The 9,279-nt window shown below is 43.2% G+C and overlaps 1 long non-coding RNA gene and 1 pseudogene across 2 annotated transcripts in view; one reads left to right on the top strand and one right to left on the bottom strand.

Moving 5' to 3' along the window:
- Window positions 1–814, bottom strand: part of LOC311112975 (netrin-1-like) — a 2,869-nt pseudogene extending 2,055 nt beyond the window's left edge. The window contains exon 1 of the transcript in view: window positions 808–814. The product of the transcript in view is annotated as a netrin-1-like (transcript). The remainder of the gene's footprint in view (window positions 1–807) is intronic.
- Window positions 815–6,043: 5,229 nt separating this feature from the next.
- On the top strand, window positions 6,044–7,435 carry LOC311112887. Its single transcript, XR_014610929.1, has 2 exons — window positions 6,044–6,500; window positions 6,717–7,435. It is a non-coding gene; the product is annotated as an uncharacterized lncRNA (long non-coding RNA).
- The last annotated feature ends 1,844 nt before the right edge of the window (window positions 7,436–9,279 follow it).

Below are 9,279 nucleotides of genomic sequence, written 5' to 3'. Positions count from 1 at the left end.
ATGTATACCGGGCGGGCTATGTTTTGGGGTGTCGTTATTGGAAACGCCACGACCGGCGGCTGAAGTGACGAGTGGTCTGACTGCAGCCCCTGTCCCGCCGCGACGCATTCCGGGGGTCCGGTGTGCACCCCCTTGAGCATTCCACACGTGTTGCAACATGCCCGCTGGAACCCGAACAGCCCGCTAAAAACTGAGCCTCATTAATTTATCGACTGATTAATTAGGTCTCGGGTTTCATATCGACGTCAGGGTGGAGGGTTTCGCTTGAGGGGAGAAGGGGGAGGCGAGAGTGGGAGAGGGGATGTCTGGTACAGTATAATCAGGGGAAGAGATGGTATAAGGAGGTAAAGATGGTGGTGGGGTGGTGGGGTGGTGGGTTAGGGGAATTCATGGAAAGATTCTTAAAAGGGTGATGGGGTGATGTCTGAGAAATTCAGACAAGATACTGTTGGTGGGTAGGACCGTAAGGGGTTAAGGGGGGTTAGGATACAGCGGCGAGGGGGTTGTTTGCTATTCCCCATTACGTTATTTGCACTCGTCTTTCTCTGTAACATTACCACTAATTAAACATAGCCCCCATTACAAACTACATGATGGATGGAAGCTTTTCATAGAGGAGCACTCAGCACAGAGCTCTTTAAAGTGCCCCTCACCACTCTCTGTCCCCCCAGGCCAAATACAGACCCTTACCCCCCTCACCACTCTCCGCTCCGAAACCAGATCTCCAGTCTGGCACCTGGGATGTAACCCAGCCACCAGATATCGTTTCAATGGTTTTTCTCAGTCGCTTTCCATAAATTCACACACCCGGCATGTCGGAAGAACACGGTGGATGAGTGGCATTCCTCTTTAATAGAGCTTTAAAGACGAGAAGAAGAAAGGAAAAACATTCATATCCCACATATTGTACAACATACAGGTAACTGCCAAAATAAAGGAAACACCATCATAAAGTGTCTTAATAGGGCGTTGGGCCACCACGAGCCAGAACAGCTTCAATGCACTTTGGCATAGAATCTACAAGTGTCTGGAAGTGGAACTCTATTGGAAGGATGAGATACCATTCTTCCACAAGAAATTCCATAATTTGGTGTTTTGTTGACTGTGGTGGAAAACGCTGTCTCAGGCACAGCTCCAGAATCTTCCATAAGTGTTCAATTGGGTTGAGATCTGGTGACTGAGATGGCCATGGCATATGGTTTACATCGTTTTCATGCTCATCAAACCATTCAGTGACCACTAGTGCCCTGTGGATGGGGGCATTGTCATCTTATGGGGGCATAGACATGGTAGCCAAAATAATGGCCTGCCCAGCACTTTTATACATGACCCTAAGCATGATGGGATGTTAACTGCTTATTTAACTCAGGAACCACACCTGTGTGGAAGCACCTGCTTTCAATATACTTTGTATCCCTCATTTACTCAAGTGTTTCCATTATTTTGGCAATTACCTGTATAGGCATATCCTTTACAATAACTTATCATGGAGAATCACATAAATAACGGTTTTCCAGAGTAAATATGAACCGATCACGGACATTGAATACTATTTTGCGCTTACATCACACATATGCTAAAGTATCAAAATGATTTGTCAGCAAGGTTTTCGATAACTATGATATAACTTTTCAAAAACCTTACATAAGCGAATTGTGTTTAAGTAAGGTCAATGATATCTCTGGTGGGAGGCAGTATGCATGGTCTTTAAAAGCTGCAGCGGTCAGTGTGCTCAGCTATGCTTGGCTGGCAAAGGCCTGGAAAAATACTTGATGACAACCTGGGCCATGTTTACAGCATAGTCTAACATTGTGGGAGCTAGCTAACAGGAGAGCCGTCTGCTCATGTTCTCACAGTAAGCCTTCTGTAGCAGTCTGCTTGCTCTAAGACGCTTTGTATGACCTTTCATTTCTTTATACTTGTGCGTTCAATGAGTTGTCATAGGGCCAAAGGTGTGACGAGTTTCAAAAGTAGCGCTTTGGGTTCAATCAGTCTGCTCTGTAAAATCCCACCACTGCCACCAATTGTTCAAATTCTTTCCTGCTGTATATTCTGTCAACGTGTGGGGAGGTTGTGCTTTGGGGTTCGGATAATAAGAAGATATACTAGGTGTACTAAGGGAGAGATGAGATTGGATACCAGGCTGTAAGATAGGCTTATGAGCGTAGCAATAGGGGTGAAAGAAGTGGCATAAGACAGAGCGAGTATAAGGGTGCTTAGACAGGGATATCATTATAGAGGATGGTAAGAAATGTGTAAGAAAGTGATAAAAGTTGGCAATAAGTGGAGGGTACGAGAGTAAGACGTTGACATATTAAAGATAATAAGATAAGAGGGCAGAGGGAGGGGGATTTGGAGAGGGCTAAAGTGGTGTACTATGTGGGTGAAGGAAGAAGGGCTAATACATGGAGAATGTCATTAAGAGGGGGCATGGGTAGAAGTGGGCAAGGACGATAATGCCTGCTGCTATCTGTCAGCTCCCCTTGCCTCCGTTCCACTCTGCGGTCTAAATCTGTGTCTTTTGGGGCTGTGTATCTGGAGCAAATGAGCTGGATTTGGCCTGTCTCACGCTTTAACATTCCTTGTCATGGGCAGCAGTGTAGAGCACTATCCAGCTATTCCGCAGCATGTCACCATGACCATAGAATACAACATGCAAGATGGAGGCAGAGGAGACAGTGTGCTTTGTAAACAGTAAGCTGTGTTATTTAATCATTGTGCTATAGTTTATATGGTTGTCTGATGCACTTATATTAGACTGGCTAAAAAGCTAAACGGGTAAAGAAAGTGGCTTAGTAAAAGACCATGAGGAAATGAAGTGAGGAAAGGAAAATAACAGGCTAAGAAGTGTAGGCCTGCTAGTAATTAAGTCATGTTCAAACAACTCTGGTCCACATTTGATTACTTATTTCAAGAACATATAACAATATGCATCATGTGCAATACATTAATGAGCTCTAAATACACACCGATCAATTACACGTCCTACCACTCCTCCACTGTGAAACTGAACCTGACATCTGCATGGGCATGTTATCACGATCACATCTGACAAGTAACACCTTTGTTAATTTCCAATTGTCCAGGGACGAGGAGAAGAGAAATGCTATGTATTCTCAAACCGCATTCCTGTCCGCGCCAACGGTGTTATTCCACACGGAACAGATTCCAGCAGCCCTGTTTTAGGTGTAATAATCTAATTTTAGTGGGGCGGTGAGGAGGTGCAAATGACAGCACGCACAAAATGGATTATCGCCGCTGCCGCATGTATCTTTAGCAGACCCTGTCCCTCAGGTTCGCACCTCCAACGCGCAGCCAAACGGCCGCCTGCTATGGGAGCCCCATCCGCCTGAAGTCAAGAAGGGAAATGGAACGACACGAAGATGATTTATAAAGGGAAAAGCTTTTTAAAACAGTCCAGACAACTCAGCTTGGACATATTTTGGGGTCGAATACGATAAAGCACATGCCAAACTCATTCCACGGCGGGCCAGTGAGTGTCTGCGGGTTTTCGCTCCTCCCTTGTACTTTATTGATTAAGTAAGGTCACTAATTAGTAAGGAACTCCCCTCAATTGGTTTTCTAGGTCTTAATTGGAAGGAAAAGCCCAAAGGCTGCAGACACTAGGCCCTCCGTGGAATGAGCTTGACATCCCTGCCCTAAATCAGGGGTGTCAAACTCATTCCACGGAGGGCCGAGTGTCTGCGGGCGTTTGGTTTTTCATTTCAATTAAGACCTAGACATCCCAGGTGAGGGGAATTCCTTACTAATTAGTGACCTTAATTCATCAATCAAGTACAAGGGTGGAGCGAAAACCCGCAGACACGCCGCCCTCCATGGAATGAGTTTGACACATGTGCCCTAAAGGAGGCGAGGCTATTTCGCTCAATTTACCTCTGGTTCTCGTCCCACGCTAGTTTATAACCTATCACACAAGTTGACAATGCGCTAAGCAAACCCATGGAGGTTTCGCTTGAATGTCGATATTGAAAAACAGATGGACATGAGATCATGGTCAGTGATTTAATCTTCAAGTAGGGTGATATCAGGTAAAATGGGCCATCAGGTAAAATGGGCCATTTAAGGTTTGGGGGTCCCAGCCCCTCTGGAATTTAGAGCCAATGACTGCAAAGGATTTCAAACTGTTGTCATAACTGTACTTGACAAGTAACAGGTGATTTGATTGGTTCATGGTTGCTATGGTGGGCAGTGCAATAATTCAAATCAAGACTGCACCAGAAAGCTGCATGGTGAGTAGCCTGGCATACCAAATCTAACTAAACTATTATAAGGATGATAAATCTGTAAAAAAACAACAACATGCCCATAAAAAACTATGCATAATATCTGTCTTGATGGCATCAATCAGAAATAATGTTGTTAGTTTGGTATATGAACATATTTTTTGAAAAAGTGATGCTTTTTTGGGGGGCCCAATTTACCTTAACCCCTTGAGGTAAAATGGGCCACATGGTTTCAGCTAAAATGGGCCATCATTTGTGTCACTCACAAACACACATACACATGTGTTTGAGTGTGTGTGAGTGAGTTTGTGTGTAAGGGTGTGTGTTTGTGTTTGTATGTGTATGTACGTGCATACACACACACACACACACACACACACACACACTCACACCATGACCCCCCCCAACAGTAATAATGGTAGTATTTTATTTACAGTGAGTATGGCAAACGAGAAGGAAGCGAGAGGAGAGGAGAGAGGGAGAAGGAAAGAGAGAGGAAGTGAGAGGAGAAGGAAGGATGAGAGAGGAGACAAGCAGAGGAGACAGGAAGTGAGAGAACAGGTGAGGAGAAAGGAATGCAGAGGAAATGAGAGGAGACAGAACGAGAGAAAAGAGAGGAGGAGCAAGGACCAGAGAGGAAAGGATACAAAGATAAAACAGGGAGGGAAAGGAAGGCCAAACAACTACAATCTGTGGAAAGAGGAGAGGATGAAGGGTGCCTTAGATGAATACAGGGAGGGAGTGAAGAAAGGAATTACAGTGAGTGTGCACTTCTTATCACGAGCATGGGGTGTGCCGCGATCCACACTGCAAAGACGCATCAGCGGAAAGGTGACTGGCAGTGAACATGTGTCAGGGCGGAAGCCCTACCTTCCAGAGGAGGCGGAAAGGGAGCTTGCTGCCACCCTCAAGACATTGGCGCAGAGGGGGTTTCCCTTCACAAAGCGTGATGTCCAGCAAGTGGCCTTTGATTTTGCAGCCAACAACGACATATCTGGTTTCTCCCTGACAGCAGGAAGGGCCGGATATTACTGGTTTCAGAACTTTCTAAAGCGAAACCCAGAGCTTGGGATGCGCAAGCCAGAGGTCCTGTCTGCAGCACGGGCTGCTGGACTTAACAAAGAGGTGGTTAGCCAGTGGTTTAACCAGTATGAGAACCTTTTGGTCGAGCTGGGTATTGAGGGCACACCGTCACATATATGGAACTGTGACGAGTCTGGGCTTCAGGACCAGTTCAGTTCGACAAAGGTTGTTGGACAGGTTGGCCAGCCATGTGTGGAGGTGTGTGCCGGAGAGAAGGGGGAGACAACAACTTGTCTGGCAGCGTTCAATGCAGAAGGTACATACAGTCGAACAATAATTATTTTTAAGGGGAAGCGTGTTCGTTCTGAGTGGCTACAGGGATGCCCGGAGAACACCAGCGTAAGGTGTTCAGACAATGGCTGGATTACCTCTGACCTCTTTCTGGAATGGGGTCAAATGTTCATTCAGTCCCTCCCCAGGGATGACCCCAGGCCCCATCTTCTCCTCCTTGACGGCCACAGTAGCCACGTCTATAATCTGGAATTTATTAAGCTACTGAAAAGCAAGAATGTGCACATCATGTGCTACCCTCCCCACACAACCCATGCGCTGCAACCGGCGGACAAGGCCCTCTTCAAGAGTCTAAAGCACCACTGGGACCAGGAAGGGAGGAAGTGAAAAAGGATGATGGCTGGGCAGAAGCTGTCAAGGATGGAGTTCTTTGCGGTGTTCAGCAGGGCTTGGGCAAAGGCTGCCACTATTGAAAATGCCCAGGCAGGGTTCCGGGGGACAGGGATGTTCCCTCTCAATAAAGATATTCTCCCTGAGACTACTTTTGCCCCCAGCAAGACCACCGAAAGAATGCTACCATCCACTCTACCATCCCCGCCCACAAGGCTGCAGTCTCTCCCACCCCCGCCCACTAGACCATGGTCGCCCCTGCTGACCTTGACCCACTCTGCCCGCCAGCCATCAGCCCTGCTCTCTGGACCTCAGCCCTCCCACCCGCCAGCCAGACGTCAGTCGCCTGCCGATCCGCCAGCCAGACCTCAGTCCTCTGCTTCCCTGACACCCCTGCTACCTCGGGAACCACTGCACTTTTTCCCAGAAGATGAGGTGGTGCTTGAAGAGGTTGTGTTGGAGGATGTACCGGAAGAAGATAATGACCTCTTCAATCAGTTCACACCACAGGAAGAAACCCACTCCCAGGATGAGGGACCTTCAACCTCCACAGTAAGTGATATTTTATACTACTTTTCAAACTTAGGCTACATGACATGTTACACATGCATGCTCACGCAAACATGCGCATGCACATTCATGCACGCACGCACGCACACACACATACATACACACAATTTAGTCCCTAATCATATAAAATGTACACCAAATAATTATTCTATTTCTTGCAATAATATAGGCTCTTTTTGTTATTTTCTTTCTGTTCAGTCTGTGAGATCGGTCACATTCAATGACTTGATCTCAATGCCGCAAAGGGAGAGGGCCATCAGAAAGAGAGTGAAGCCACCATCGTATAACCTAACAAGTGAGCAACACATTGAATATATTCAAACAAAAAAATCATCCAGCAAGCATCCAGCCAAGCAAGCCAGCTGGTACCCGGGCAGCAAGCAACCGAAAGGGAAAAAAAAGCAGGGCAAGAGAAGCAAATCACCTTGCAAAGTCTGCAACACCCACTATGGTGACCCAAATGACCCTAAGGCTACTGAGGAATGGTTAAAATGTGTTCCATGTTCTGCCTGGTTTCATGAGAGCTGTGGTGAAGACAATGGTATCTGTGCTGACGATGGTTTCATTTGCAAAGACTGTGTTTGAAAAGTTTTCACACAAACATATCAGTTAATAATTTGGAATGTGAATTTTTGTATTTTTGTGAATGCACATTTTGTTCTAAATGTGTTGTTCACACACACACACACACACACACACACACACACACACACACACACACACACACACACACACCACTGACAGTTCACTGATCTATGCTGTTCCAAAATGGATTTTTTTAATTGCACATTTGAATATGTGGGTTTGCACCCAAAATGTTTTTTGAATGGCACATATGAATTTTTGTTTAATGCAGTTTAAATGTTATGTGGCTGTATAAGCAACTGTGTTTTAAAATTAAAATTGATGATAAATGACTATTTCCCTTTGGAGTTTGACTGGCCCATTTTACCTGAAGCTGTGGCCCATTTTACCTGAAACTGCTCATGCAACAAATGTTGGCAGAGCTGATGTTTCAAGAACTGTAGGGCCTAAATAATTATATTTTATTAAATAATTTCAACACAAAATTATCAAAAACAGTCATTATTAATCATAAAAACACATGGAAAAGGCATATATGGTATTGTATTATTGTCCCAAACGATTTACCAAAAAGTGGCCCAATTTAGCTGATGTCACCCTATTGCCAAAAACAACCTCGGGCGAAATGAAAATGAAAGTGAAGCCCATTTTACTAAGTGGACGACACATCATTGTGGAATTCATAATTAATTGTAGGCCACAGAGAAACGATAAAAATAATCAAAGAAAATTATATTTTGACCACCCATTGACTTAGATTTAAAACGTGCCTAATAAATCAATTTAAAGCATGCAGAAGAAGAATTAGGCCCACAAAATCCCGTTTGATATAAATTCAACTGACCGAAGACTATGACAAGATAATAGATGAACATATGGTAGACTATTTGTGTTATGTTAATTAAATCCGCCTCGAAACATTTTTCATTGTGACAAAGGCGACGGTGAAATCTCTACAGATATGTGTAGCGTATGGGCCTGTGTTGACCTTGAACTCGTTAAAGAAAAATGTTGGAGACAATTCGATAGAAAATAATAGGCGTTTGGAATTTGAATTACCATGCAAGACGCTACATGACCGTTTTTGTCATTAAAATATAGAACTTAATAGCTTAATGGAGCCTTTTTTTAACCAATAAATCACGAATTGTTAAGCCTATTATTAGAAGTATAATTATTGTCATTGTTATTATATTAATAAATTGAATGATAATTTAATAACCAACCTAGGCAATAGAGATTATTTAAGGAAAATGAATTAAGGAAAAAGAGCAATAGCCTATTTGCTATATAAATGTTCCCCAATCTTAATTCAATAAATTAAAACACGTGTTTTACTCTGGGTTGCACCCGATTTAGACAAATGGGTGTCATAAATTAAACGCCCTTCGAGGAAAAATAGTTGGATTGGTTCATTTAACACAAATGTTTATCATATTTAGTACGATTGTTTTGGCAAGGGTCACTTGCTGCGCGCGGCCAAATTGTCAATAATTGCACATTTCAGTAATTATGCTCAATTTGCTTCATCTTGCAGAGACCGAACCTGATGTAGGCCTATATTATATTATACGCATTAAGTGTTATCATCTTTCTGATCACTCACTTAATCGCAATTTCCGTTCTTTTCTCGAATAAGTAAAGTCTATTTATCATGGCTGTTGTCCCTGTAGAAATACACAGGCCCATAGGCATGTCGCTGTTTTCAAGAGGGATAGACGATAGGCCCTAGTCATATATTAATATTAATAATGATTAGTCTATTATTATTATTATTATTATTATTATTATTATTATTATTAAATTTAATTAAAACCTGAATAAAGGGGAGCCCGAAACAGAATAACCATTCTGACAATAACCTTATTTTTTTGTGATGATGGATGTATTAATACAATTGCCAACATCCACTTTATGTCTTATACTGTATAGCAGATAGTCCTAAAGATATTATTGACAAATCTCTTAAAATGACTCTCAATCCAATACTTCCAAAATCTTTGTTTTGATCAGGAAACTCTAACTCAACATGCTTTTCAGATTTCAAATATTTAATTAACATGATCACGCAAAAATAATTATTACCATATGTTAGGATATTAAGCTATTAAATAAACCATAGGCTACAACCATAAAACAATATTTCAATGAAAATGGTCACAGGCTAAATTATTCA

Source organism: Coregonus lavaretus (genome assembly GCF_964263955.1).
Source record: "Coregonus lavaretus genome assembly, chromosome: 39".
Lineage (NCBI taxonomy): Eukaryota > Metazoa > Chordata > Actinopteri > Salmoniformes > Salmonidae > Coregonus > Coregonus lavaretus.
Note: the sequence above shows the minus strand (reverse complement) of the source record. Positions and strands in the feature narration are given on the sequence as shown.